Genomic DNA, 14,850 nt, shown 5'->3' with positions numbered 1-14,850 from the left:
TGGAATTTCTAATCTAGAATAAAACTTTCACTTATCCTTTTTGGATGTTTCAAATGACTTTAAAAGGTAAATAAAATTGAGAAGTCAAAATCTCTCACCTCGCCTAAATAGGCTTTAAAAAAATATATTTATTTATTCAAGAGAGACACAGAGAGAGAGGTAGGGACATAGGCAAGGGAAGAGGCAGGCTCCCTGCGGGGAACTTGATGTGGAACTCAATCCCAGCATTCTGGAATCGCAACTTGAGCTGAGGGCAGACGCTCAACGACTGAGCCACCAAGGCATCCCTCACCTAAATAGACTTTAAAGAATTTGACATAATATTGTCAGTATTCCATATGGCCTACTCCCCTCTTTGTTCTAGTCTTAGAATGCTTTCCCAATAACAAAAAATAATTTTTAAAATTGTTCTTACACCCTGACTCTCTCTTTTTCCAAAGGCACCTGCAGACAACAAGAGGAGTCATAAATAGAGAATGGAGGTAGATATAAGCCCACAATTCTGCTTTTCTCTTTGGTGCCTTCCTAGCATCTTAGATAAGAAATGTTTCTGAAATCCATCCATGCCACTGTGCTCACCATGAATCTTCTCCATCTTCTTTGGATCATCACTTTATTCCCACCCCATCACTCCAGACATTCTTCTCATTGGCCCTCATCCCATCTCTGCTGGGACTCTCTCTTACACTGAGCCCCTGAATTTGAATTTCCTTCCAGCATCTCAGGCTGACCAGGTCAAAACCCACCTCACCATCTTTGCCTCTCCACCCAATCTTCTTCCCCTCTTGACTTCCCTCTTTCTGTTCATGGCACTTCTATTCTCCTATGGCCTCCTATCCAGGCTCTAAAACCTTAGGACTACCTTAGACTTAACTTTTCCCTCACTATGGTTCACCTCTAATTATTGTCATATTGCTTTTTATTCTGTGTCCTCCGTGTCTCTCTCATTTCACCTTTATATGACTTCATCCCGTTTCCACTCTAGCTAGGGAACCATTCCTTAACATCCTCCTATCCTGCTCTAAGTGCTTTCTGGCAGCTCTCCCCACTGCCAGGCTCTTATTCCTCTTCATTGTACTTGCTATGGACACAGTTTTCTTCCTGATTCCTGCCATTGATCTTGTCCTTCCTCTGCTCAACGGCATTTGGTGCCTCTGCATCATTTATGGGAAAAAAGTCTAAAGTCGCATTTCTGATAAATGTGACCCTCTGTGGTATTTCTCCCCCAACATATGTAACACTTTATTTTTTATACCAGTAAACCTTTTCACCTACCCTTTTTTCATTCTAAAAGAATTTGAAGTACTTAAAGATACACAGTAGACTCCCAGCTCTGAACTTCACCTAGCCAGATTTATACCAATAAAAACCCTCTTTCCTTCTCTTCTATTGAAATCTTACCTATTCCTTGCAAACTGGTACAGCCACTCTGGAAAACAGTGTGGAGGTTCCTCAAGAAGTTAAAAATAGAGCTACCCTACGGCCCAGCAATTGCACTACTGGGTATTTACCCTGAAGATACCAATGTAGGGAAACGCCAGGACACCAGCACCCCAATGTTCATAGCAGCAATGTCCATTATAGCCAAAATGTGGAAGGAGCCACAATGTCCTTCGACAGATGAATGGATAAAGAAGATGTGGTCTATGTATACAATGGGATATTACTCACCCATCAGAAGAGAGGAATACCCACCATTTGCTTTGACATGGATGGAACTGGAGGGTATAATGCTGAGTGAAACAAGTCAGTTGGAGGACAATCATCATATGGTTTCACTCATAAGTGGAATATAAGAAATAGTGAAAAGTACTATAAGGGAAAGGAGGGGAACTGAGTGGGAAAAATTAGAGAGGGAGACAAATCATGAGAGACTCCTAACTCTGGGAAACAAAGGGTTGCAGAAGAGGAGGTGGGTGGGGGGATGGAGTAACTGGATGATGGGCATGGAGAAGGGCACTTGACAGGATGAGCACTGGGTGTTGGCAAACTGAATTTAAATTTTTTAAAAATGTAAAATAAAATAATTTCTTTATAAAAAAATAAAGGGTAAAAAAAATTTAAAAATTAAAAAAAAGAAATCTTACCAATTCCTATTGAGGAATTGGCCATGAATTAATTCCGGCCATGAATACCGGAATGCCATGAATTAATCCCTGATTTCTCAGATGAAAGAGAATTTCTTCATTCTCTATTTTCCACAGTACTTTGTACTCCCATTATGGTAGCACATAGTAGGAGGGGCTTCTTTGTACTCTTGTAACTTATTTGGCCAATTAATCATATCTAGCACATTGTCAACTTGAGAGTAAAGGCTCTTCTTTGTATATTCCCACAGTAGCCAATTACAAGTCCATGAATTTAGCAGAGGATATTATCTGAGATGAACCAATATATCACTTGGACTTGAAAATCTCCTTACACACAAAAGGCATTCTACTTGGCCCATAAAACCTCAATATTTAAATAAAGTAGTACTTTTTGCAATATATGATTCTGCCTTTTTTCCCCCCAAGTATGGATGGACTGAGGAGATGAAATTAAGGAATATTCCTTCAGTAATCCTTAATGAAAGAAGTATCTAACTCCAAATCTTTTTTTTTAATTTTTTTAAGTTTTATGTATTTATTTTTATGATAGACATAGAGAGAGAGAAAGAGAGAGAGGCAGAGACACAGGAGGAGGGAGAAGCAGGCTCCATGCTGGGAGCCCGACGTGGGACTCGATCCCGGGACTCCAGGATCACGCCCTGGGCCGAAGGCAGGCACCAAACCGCTGAGCCACCCAGGGATCCCCATCTAACTCCTCATCTTAACTCTTAAATGTTATGTTTAATTCTGTAGAAGGAAGAATAATGACCCCCCAAATATGTCCCAATCCTAATCCCCCAAACCTGTGAATATGTTAAATGATAGTCAAAAGGGACTTAGCAGATGTGATTAAGGTTACTAATCAGATGACCTTAAAATAAGAAGATTATCCTGAATTATCTGAGTGGGCCTAATATAATCATATGAATCCTTAAATTAGGAAAAATTAATCAGCCAGACAGTCAGTCAATGAGATGTGATGCAAGAAAATGCAGCATAGATTCAAAGTGTGAGAAGGACTCAATGCACCATTATTGGCTTTGAAGAAGAAGGAAAGAGGCTACAAGCCAAGGAATTCCCAGTCTCTAGAAACTGGGCATGGCCTTTGGCCAACATTCAGATTATAAATCTTCAGTCCTACAATACAGGAATTCAATTCTGCTAATGACCTGAATGAGCAAGGAAACGGATTCTTCCCTTGCACCACCAGAAAGGAATACAGTCCTGGTAACACCTACTTGTAGCGCCATGAGATCTATGTCAGACTTCTGACCTATAAAACTGTGTAGTGTTCTTTTAAGCTGTAGAGTTTGTGGTAATTTGTTTAAAAAAAAAAACCAATAGAAAACTAATATACTCTCCAAGTAGCTATTCAGCTATGCTGGTTTAGAACTGGCTAGAAAAATAGAGTGTGCTTAGTTACTGAAATAGAAGCCTATAGGCATGCTTCCATATTCGGGGGACGGTATTGCTCCAAAGCATTGTAAGTAATGTGGTACATTAATTCTTTTCTTCACTCTTTCTACAAGCATTTCCCCAATGCCTATTGACTACACTCATGTTATCATTTTTCTTGGACTTTGTAAATATTCTTGATTCTATTTCATCACTGGCCATAACATATAACCCAGAACATGGAAGGTACTTGATAAATGTTTAATGAATAAGTCTAAGAATGGCTGTCATTTAAACTCTCTCTACCTAAAGTTCTCCACCTTTAAGATGTGAGTGGTAATTTATCTAATTTACAGCGTGGTCTCAAAGATAGCTGTGTAAGCGATTTTTAGAAAATACAGGGCAGCCCGGGTAGCTCAGTGGTTTAGCACCGCTTTCGGCCCAGGGCCTGATCCTGGAGACCTGGGGTCAAGTCCCACATCAGGCTCCCTGCATGGAGCCTGCTTCTCCCTCTGCCTGTGTCTCTGCCTCTCTTTCTTTCTCTCTCTCTCTCTCTCTGTGTCTCTCATGGATAAATAAAATCTTTAAAAAAAAAAAGAAAATAGATTATTAGTTTTAATTATTTTTGTTTTTAAGTAAGCTCTATGTCTACCATAGGGATTGAACTCATGGCCCCAAGATCAAGAATCACATGTTAAATCGTCTTAGCCCACCCAGGCACCCCAGTCAGTTAAGTATCTGACTCTTGATTTCAGCTCAGGTCATGAGATAGAACCCTGCTTTGGGCTCCGTGCGCAGGGAGGAGTCCACTTCAGATTTTGTCTCTCCCTCTTCCTTTGCTCCTCTTCATATTCATGCTCTCATGCATGCTCTCTTAAATAAATAAATAAATAAATAAATAAATAAATAAATAAATAAGATCTTTTTTTTTTTTAAAGTCACATTCTCTACCTACTGAGACAGCCAGGCACCCCGAAAATAGGTCATTATTAATACCAAAACATTATTTCTAAAATCTAAACCCTGATCCTTTTGTGTCCTGACTAATGTGTCCATCTTTGCACTTTCCTCTAGGGTCTTATTCCACACAGCAGCTTCTTAAGGACTGCTATTATCTGGTTACTGTCTTGCTCAAAATTCTCAAATAGCTCTTCACTGCCTTTAGGCTCAAATCCAAATTCCTCAATCTGGCATGCAAAGTCTCACAACATGCCTATCCAAGGAATCTTCTCTCCCATAACTTCTCAGCCTAACCCACATTCCCACCCCCAACTCACTCTCCACTCAGTCAAGGCTGCACTCTGACCCTAAAAATGCCACTTTCAGCCTTGACAAAAGCCTTTGATCCTGTGCTACCAGGACTGCAGTGTCACCTTCTTGCCCTTTCAACCCAGTCTATCATTCAGATAGGCTTGGATCTTTCCTCCAAGGAGCCTTTCCTAAATATACCAACTCAGAATAATTCCTCACTCCAGTGTGGTATCCCTCATCTTATAATAATCACCTGTTTCCGGGGCTTGATCCTCACCTTATGTCACATTTGTTGGTATCCCTCCCCAGCTAGATCACAGAGAAAAGTACTGATGACTTATGATTCTTAATATCTACAGTCCACCCCCCCCACCCTGGCAATAGTGCTGGGTAAAGAATCAATACTACTAAAAATTACTTACATATACAACGCTCACCATGTTGTGGATTGCTTTAAGTGTTATACAAATTTTAGCTCATTTAAAACTCAATCCTATAAGGTAGGTAATATTTTTATCTCCATTTTACACATAAATAAACTGAGGTACAGAGTCACAATATTGATTTGTTGTGGGAATTAATAAGCTATGGAAGAAGTAAAATGTAAAATTGTTGGAGTCGGTAAATTGATTGATGATTGGAATATAACATAGCTTATTTTAAGGGAAAATTAATTCATAGTTAAGAGGCTTGAGTTTTATTTTTACATAATGGAGAGTAATATATGTCTAACAAATAACCATAGATGAGGAAGACTATGTAACATAATCCTTTTAACAATAAAGTGAAGTTGAATATGTCATCAATTGCACAAAGCCCAAATACTCTTGAGTGGATTTCGGATTATATCCATTACACTAAGCCACCCATCTAAGGCTAATAGAGACTGAATTTCAGTTATGTTTGGCAGAAATGTAAAATTGTAATCTTTCTCTATTTCATCGTAATCTGCATTTTACAACAGATCCTGAGTCCTTTGCCCATGGAGTTATGTGGAGGTTTTTTGTATTTGTTCATTGGTGATGGTGGCGGTGTCTACTTCATTTCAAAAACCACTGCAAGGCCCTAAGGAAAGCCCCCGTGGACACTGACATTCAGGAAAAAAATCCAGTCCCCTCCAAAGCTAAGCCTTTTCACACAAGGACTCCCAAAAGCTGCACTCGAGTTGTGTTAACACTAGAGTCTTCCAAACACACGCCTAAGGCAACCACAGCCCACAGCAGTTAAAGAACTGGCACAAAATACACAAAATCCAACTTCTGGCTCCTTGAACAATGTCTACATTGTTGCCATCAACCAGGTGATAATTCTCAGCTTAGAGCTCTTCATCAGTTATCTTGCACTTTTTAATGATTTATTCACACTGTGATTAATTTATAAGCCCCTTCTAGCTCATCAGGGGATAACAAAAATAGTCTGTCTGAGAAGCAGTTTAAGTAAAGGTCAAGGAAATCTTAGAAATTTAGCTGTACTGAATCAAAGCAGCTGTACAAGCTTTTCCAATCAAGATGACAGAAGTGTTATCTGTGGGCCCCGGCCCCTCCCAGACATGTTCTATTCTTATCTCCCGTGCCATTCGCCAGGACGTGGTGTAAATTCTACGGTGGAACATTGTTTTCAATTAAAGATAAACAAAAACCTATTCCTCCCATCTGGGGATACTTGGATCTCCCTATTTTTCCATGTGAGAAGTGAGGCAGAAAGATCCTGTAGTTCCTCTGAAATGTCATGAATGTTTTACAGGGATTGGCAGGCCTCCTGTCCAGAATGCAGAGCTCCAGAGTCAGTGGCAATTCACTGCCCTCCCTCTTTCCTGGCATCGAACTAACTCACCAGCAGTCACGCAGGGACATATTGATCTTTCTACAAGCTTACTGGGCAATCAACTGCAGTGCAAAGATAAAAGGCATCATCAACTTGCCAAAATAGAATCTTGTGCCAACCTTCCAGAAGTCAGGAAGAGGGAGATGAAGGAAGAACAAATTGTCAACTAATGGGAACTTGTGGAATATAAAAATCCTACTGAACCATCTTCTTTTGTACTGGCTTTCCTTTGGGGACAGATTTAGTATTCTGTGGTCCATAAGAACTACACAATTTGGATATTGTGGCTTCTTGGTCAATCTACTGGATGGAAAGTCCTTGATGTCGAGAGTCACAAATTGGCCAGCCCTAATTCATCTATTATGTGGCTTTGGATAGTTTTTCCAATAATTCTGCTGCTTGAGGTATCTCCTTTGTGATGGAGACCCTTCGTGAAAAACGATAAAATGCGCTTTAGATCAAATGTAGCTCTGTCTTCACACCAACCATCCAGTCTACTTTCAAAATAGATCCCAGAACTTGGAATATTATCAGAAGATTTCCTTCAGCTGTGTAAAAAGTGTGGCAAAGAGGAGCACACAATCAAAAGACCGGCCTGGGTAATAGCATGCAACAAGAGAGAGGATGGAAAAGGCTGGAAGAGGTTTGTGATATAAAAGCCCACATTGTCAGCAGAACATATTGAGACATATTTTCTGCCTGAAACAATAACAATCATAAATGAACTATTGTTAACACAAAAATACCAAATACTGGTAAGAGCTGTCATTTTGGTTTTCTTTAGACATGATAAATTACATTTGCAAATTAGTGTCTGATCTGAGATGACATGGAACAAATGGTAATATTTACATTCTGCACATTATCCTTGTCAGATTAAGCTGCAGTTGGCCAGTATGGATATAAAGAGGCCTCTGGAGGCTTGTCTGCTAAACCAGCATGTAAATTGTCTCTAAACCATCCACACGTCTACATTTATTATCTCCTCAAACCAGTAACAGCCGTCCCATTTACATGTCAGTTTTGCCAAGTTAGGGTAACTTTACCAGGGGAAGGAACTAGTGAAGAGAAATGCCTCCAAGAAGGTACTCCAAAGTAGGTTATGGACCACAAAACCCATTTTGTAAGATGTTGTCAAAGACTTCCTATTTCTTTAGCAGTTCAAGAGGGAAGAGGAGAAGAGGAAGGAAGGAGCACTTAAGTGCCCATGATGCAGTATTCATTGAGGTGGGTCATGCATTATCTGATGTGATTCTCACAAATTAACCCCTAATATAGGCATTGTTATACCCATTTTACAGATAGGGACATTGAAATCCAAAGACATTGAGTAATTTGCTAGTATAGTTGGTGACAGAGTTACTATTTGAATCTGGGATAACTGACCCCTAAATCTTTGTACTGTGTCACTCTGACGCTGACCTTAACTAGAAATGTCTGAATTGGATGGCAGGTTCTGGGTTTCTAAGTGTAGACTAACAAGGAGAACATCAGGAATTACCCTAATTTGCAGAGATACAGTTCAGGGAGAAGGTATGGGGAAACGCTGCTTGGCTCCCTCCATTTTCATCATGAAAACTGCAAGTGACACTGAAGAGGGAACTTGGTGGGATGAGCACTGGGTGTTATACTATATGTTAGCAAATCGAACTTCAATATAAATAAATAAATAAATAAATAAATAAATGCAAGTGAGGAGGCACCTGGGGGCTCAGTCAATTAAGCAGTTAAGCGTCTGCCTTCAGCTCAGGTCCTGATCCCAGGGTAATCCTGGGATGGAGCGCAGGTCTGCGGCCCCCTGCTGAGCAGGGAATCTGCTTCTCCCTCTCCCTCTGCCTGCCACTCTCTTGTGCTCTCTCTCTGTCCAATAAATAAATAAAATCTTAAAATAAACAAAACAAAAAAAACTCCAAGTGAGGATCAGAAGGTCCCTGTGAAAGTGGCTTCATTTAACTTTCTATTAATCCTGTTTTTATTTTTTTTGTTTATTTTTTTTAATTTTTTATTTATTTATGATAGGCACACAGTGAGAGAGAGAGAGGCAGAGACACAGGCAGAGGGAGAAGCAGGCTCCATGCACCGGGAGCCCGACGTGGGATTCGATCCCGGATCTCCAGGATTGCGCCCTGGGCCAAAGGCAGGCGCCAAAGCGCTGCGCCACCCAGGGATCCCTAATCCTGTTTTTAAAATTAAGCCTCACGGACATGAAATGCTAAATGGCTTGAGAAAAATCAACTACCTTTCTTGATCCAAAATTTGTGGAGGAAGCAGGTAACAAAAAAGAATCAATGAAGTCTCTGCTTGTTTCAGAGAAATAAAACCTTATGATTAGATTGGCCACATTCATAAACCCAGTTCTAGAAACATTTTCTAAAATGAAGCTGTTAATTAGTGGATCTCCTTATGTTCCTGATTTAAACCAAGCAGTTGGGAAAAGGTAGTTTGAGACATTTCATGAAATTTAATTATGGACCAAGTACTAAGTAGTATGGATGAATTATTGTTAAAGGTGATCATGACACTGTAGTTAGGTATGAAAAAGCCCATTTTTGAAGAGATACGCTCAGCGTAAGGAAGAATGAAACAACATTTGATATAGAATTTATTTTAAAATACTTCAGGAAAAACAACAATCAAAAGAAACAGAAGACAGTGGAAAAATCTTGATATCCTTGAATTTGGGTAACAGAGCTAAAAGGATTTATTATATAATTCGCATTTGCATATGTGTGTGTGTAATGGCTCAATTTTTTTTTTAAATAAAGCTCTTGGAATATAGATCTGATTCATTCAAAACACATTTTAAAACTTACTGCTTTTAATATGCATTTGAATCTTGGGCTTTACCAAGCTTACTCAACCGGAGTAATTAGCAGGGCAGTCTTGGGAAAGTCTGCAGCAAGATTCTGTAGTCTGTCAGTATCTTCTGCTTATCCCTTAACAAGAAACCCTAGAGAAGTCACTGTTACGACATGAGGAAGGAAGTGCTAAAATTGCCAGTGTTAATAAGACATGTTTAACTCGCTGTTCGGGGAAAAAGGTCTGTAAACTACAGAAGAGAGTGACATTACTATAAATCATACTTTAGGTTCTACCCCTGCTGTGGGGAGCTACTGCTTCACACTATTCCTTCCATTAGTCCGATTTTCAATCAAAGCCAGGACACCAGCTTACTTTGCTTACAGAAGATTTTCACAGGCTCCGAAGGGGTCACAGAAGGTACTCCGGGAAGAGGACATGTGAGCTAAGAAATGGATTCTCTGAAACAAAGGTCGCACTAGCTGTCCTGCTAATAGCATCCATGTTACCCAGGGAGCGGCCTACATCTGGGCTCCACAGAGACTGGTCTACGCAGCCTGTTCTCCAAGGACAGGGCGGGGGGACAAAAGCAGGGCAGCCTCAGCCATCAACACAGCATGTCTTCAAATTATTTGAAGATTTATTTTTTTGATGAAAGCATCTTTTTAGAAGAAATTTGTGAAATGCCAGTTCCTTTCCATGCTAGGGAAGTTGCAAAATAAGATCATGGGGAAGACCTGGAGCGTGAGTGAGAGGAGACCATGCCATGGCAGAGAACTTCTGACAGCACAACAAAGTGCTTTTCAAAGTGAAGTCAGAAGTCATCACCTGAATCAGAATCATTTGGGATATTTCTTATAAATGCAGCTTTTCTGGGGGCACCTGGGTAGCTCAGTCAGTTGAGCATCAGACTCTTGGTTTCTGCTCAGGTCACGGTCTCAGGGTCTCAGGATCCAGGCCCTCATCAGGCTCCATGTTCAGCGGGGAGTCTGCTTCAGATTCTGTCTCTCTCCATCTTCCTCTTCCCCTCTCCCCACTCACACATGGGCACACATGCACTCTCTCTCTCTCTCTCTCTCTCTCTCAAATAAATATATCTTTTAAAAAAACTATTAAATTAAATGCAGCTTTTCTGATATTGCCCCAAATCTATCATATAAGAATATTTGGGACGGGGACCAAAAAACCTGCCTTTTCAATGAAATTTCCCAGATTCTCCTGCATGGTAAAGCTAGAGGACGGCTATTTATCATCTTTGCTTTCACTGCTTCATTGTCTTCAATGTACATCCTTTGCTCCTTCCCTGGAAGTTCCTCTTGAGCCTCATCTTTGTGGCTTGTAATGCCTGCTCCCTTCATTTCTCCATAAGTTGGACTTAAAAGGCCACTGCTTGTTTGAATCTTTCATGTCCTAGCTATGAGCACCTGAGTCCTGTCCCTTCTCCAAGCACCCATAGCACCTGTTTTTCTCCTAGCACAACTTTCCATGTTACATTTTAATTGCCCATTTCCTTCTTACTTGTTGAGTTCCTTACTAAAGGGACTACTTGGTACAGGACAGGCATTCAGTAATTGTCAAATAGGGAAATGGAGGATTGTTTCTGACTCATAATTCTTACTACATAAAGCTAACTATATTCCAGAAGTTACATAACAGGCATTTTTTCAAACTTCCTCTTCTCTCCCATCCTTGACAAAAGCATCATTGAAGCATTCATTACACATTAGGGATAGATCAGAAGGTGCTACTTTCCATGCTAGAAACATCTAAGAAACTAGCATCATAGACTGGATTTCTCAGAAGTTACCCATCTTTTGGTGAGACTGAATTTCCTAATGAGATTTAGGTACTATCCTCCACATGCTCAGAAAGTAACCAACACAAAAATCTTTGTAAGGTAATGAGTAGACTTGGAAATTGCAAAAGAGGAAGTACATACATAAGATTTTTAATCGAATATAGAAACAGAAGAGCTAAAAAGGGTTCTTTTGAACTAGTTTTTACTATTTATGTCCCATATGCTTATCAAATGAAATAGATCAAGGTGGTTTCTGATAAAAGACACATATTCAACTGGATCATTCAAGAAACTTAAAAGATCAAAAGTCTACTTGTTCTTCGCAGTGATACAGATTGGGAGAACCAGGTCTGTGGTTTATTTATAGGAAATTTGGCATAAAGCTTAGTGGATAATCCACAAAATGTTTGATTTTATAATTTGGGAAAGATAAAGAGAAGTCATATTTTAATAAGAAAGAAGCTGACCAACACCGTCAGCGTTGGTCAGCTTGTTTCTTGAAAACCATAAACTTGCAGCTCGATTGCAAATGAAAATTCAAATCCATACACTGGTGACCGAGCGCTTAAATACCTTTCCTTTGAGGGTGTGGGGAGAGTTGTATCTAGGGGCTTGTGCATCGGTTCTGAAAGCTGAAGAGCCATCCTACCCATCTGTGACATTTACTTCTGGGGGGGAGCAACCGGGGACCAGGCGTGTTTGTTGCCTCTGGCTGTCCTGACTGCTAAAACTCTTCATTCGGCCTTATCGGCCCCTGGAAAACCACCCAAGAATAAAATATATATGTTTAAAAAAAATTGGTATTTTTTTAATACTTGACTCACTTTATGGATTATTAAACTTATAAAACTGTGCACTGGAGGCATCCTGGTGTGTGGGGGGCCTCCAAGCCCAGGATGCTTGTGCCTGAGCCCCCCACAGGTCCTCTGCCTCCCCTTCTTCCTTTGGGAGGCAGAACTGCCCACTGAGGCAGGGGTTCTGTCGTTCAGCTCTGCTCTGAGGCCTGGGAGGAGCGAGCAGGAGTGAAGAACCCCAGGCTTTCCGAGGGCTGACCGCAGCTGGGTGCACCCCTTTTGGTTTTCAGGCACAAGATGGTGGCCTTCCCTCCCACGACCCTAAACAGCCTGGCTGCCCCCCTCCCCCTCCTCCTCTCCCTCGGCCCAGAGGGCCTCCCAGGACCCTGAGGGCCATCCGCAGAAGAAGTGGGCCAGGTTGCGGGTCAGGCCGCTGGCGGAGGTAGGCAATGCGGTGCGAGGAGATGAACTCCCAGGTGATGGTGTTACTGGCCACCAGGTAGAGGTGTGAGGCTAGGAGCAGACTAACTTTGAGTCTGTCCTGTAGAAGTTAGGTTAATTACTGAGACTGAATAAATTTGATACTAATATTTTATAAATATGAATGTGCTTAGGATCTTGTTTACTTAACTTTTCTAGTCTCTTTTTGTCTTCCCAAGAGTCTTGCTCTTCTGGTAACCCAAGACATGTTGCTTATTTATGAAATAGACATACTTTATTTCAACCTTCTAATGATCCTCTAGTATCTGTTAAGCCAGGAAACTTAATAGAAGACAACTAATGAAATTAAAGAAGTCTTTTCCATGCTTCCACCGTCTTTGCTCTCTATCTTTACATTCCAGACTGTGTACCATTACACTCAGAGCTAGTAAGTTTAATAAACTGGACCTTGAGTCCAGTTTAAAGGATCCAACTCAAGAAGCATCAACAATTAATGATTTAGTTGATCATTGGCTGGTGATGTATCAAAAGTTTATCCTGTGCTTGTGGGAAAAACAGTCCTCCCAACTTAACTTTTCCATAGTTTGAATCGTATTAGAATCCTTGATAAATCTTGTGTTTGAATTCTTAAATGTTTGTATCAGGTTACAATATAAAATAAAATTGAGAAAACTGTTGTTTGGGGGCTAGAACACCTAAGAATGTGCCTGCCTCTTTGCAAGAGGAATACACAGGTTGAGACATACTAGATGGCTCTTATCAGAAAGCCAAATTAGGGAAGACTAAGATATTGCTACATGTACCAACTAAACCAGAAATCATTCCTCTGAGTGAAAATTGATCATCATAGTCCTGTCCTCTGTCAATTACATTGCTAAAGTACGGAATTTTGAACTGGACTGGATTCTCTTGGCGTTTTTTAATTGGTAAGTAATAATAAACAAATTTGACTAACAAAAAAAAGGAGTTTCCTGGAAAGATAGCAGGCAATTCACAAAAGAATTTTTTAAAATCTATATTTTATTTATTTATTTGAGGGAAAGAGAGAGAACACAAGCAGGAGGGAGGAGTGGGAAGGAAAGGGGAAACGGGAAGAAGGAGGGGAAGAAGGAGACTCTCCGCTGAGCAAGGAGCCTGACCACAGGGGGTGGGGCTAGATCCCAGGATCCTGAGATCAGGACCTGTGCTGAAGTCAGATGTTTAACTGATTAAGGCACCCAGGCACCCCCACAAAAGAGTTCTGAAAGGCCAGATGATACGGCTCAGAAACAGGATAGGAACTAGAGTAAGTACAGATGGCTCTGGCATTTAGTCAAAAGGAAATACTCAATCATTTCATATGGATACGTTTCCTTTACTGGTTGTCAGAAATCAGTGCTTTCTAGCCATTTCATCTACCAGCCTCTTCCTCTGTCATCTTTGTAAATTGGCTAATAATTGAGCATCCAGAGAGAAAAAAATCTGATTGGTCTAGCTTGGACCATGTGACTCCATCTTGGTTATAGGACAGAGTATCTTATTTTACTTCTCCACCAAAAGGACTCAAAAGGGGAAAGGAGCCAGCTATTCCCCCAAATCAACATTCTGTTCAAAGGGCAATAATACTAGAAGGCAAAAAATACCAATTAATATAATTAAAGTGTCTAATGAGTTCTTAACCTGGACTTCACTGAAATGATTTGTAAATTTTTACATGGGTATAAAGTCTTCAGAATTTTTCTTAAAAAGTCTAAGTCACAAAATTGCTAAAAATACTACACAGCATCACATATCAACATTTTTTCCCCCAAAATCCAAATGTCTTAGAAGCAAGAAATCTTAAAGTTCAGAGGGAAATGTTTGCTTTTAGTTTCCATTCTTTTGTACTTTAGGAAAGGACATTTTAAATTGGTCCAGGAGTTAAAGAAAAAAAAAAAGCTTCATTTTGACATTCAATGTTTGTTGAGATGCTGATAATTAACTTTTCAGAACTGGGCATGTAAAGTTTATCTGGGATAGGAAGCAGGGCAGTCACTCAGCCTTCTTCACTCAGCCTTTTTACATGGGTATAAAGTCTTCAGAATTTTTCTTAAAAAGTCTAAGTCACAAAATTGCTAAAAATACTACACAGCATCACATATCAACATTTTTTCCCCAAAATCCAAATGTCTTAGAAGCAAGAAATCTTAAAGTTCAGAGGGAAATGTTTGCTTTTAGTTTCCATTCTTTTGTACTTTAGGGAAGGACATTTTAAATTGGTCCAGGAGTTAAAGAAAAAAAAAAAATTCATCTTGACATTCAATGTTTGTTGAGATGCTGATAATTAACTTTTCAGAACTGGGCATGTAAAGTTTATCTGGGATAGGAAGCAGGGCAGTCACTCAGCCTTCTTCCCCTCCCATCTGCTTGCCTGGCAGAGTCCAACCCTGGATGACTCCCAACAACCTGCCTTCTCTGGACAACTGTGGGCAGATGAAGT

Source organism: Vulpes lagopus, chromosome 1, assembly GCF_018345385.1.
Source record: "Vulpes lagopus strain Blue_001 chromosome 1, ASM1834538v1, whole genome shotgun sequence".
Lineage (NCBI taxonomy): Eukaryota > Metazoa > Chordata > Mammalia > Carnivora > Canidae > Vulpes > Vulpes lagopus.
Note: the sequence above shows the minus strand (reverse complement) of the source record.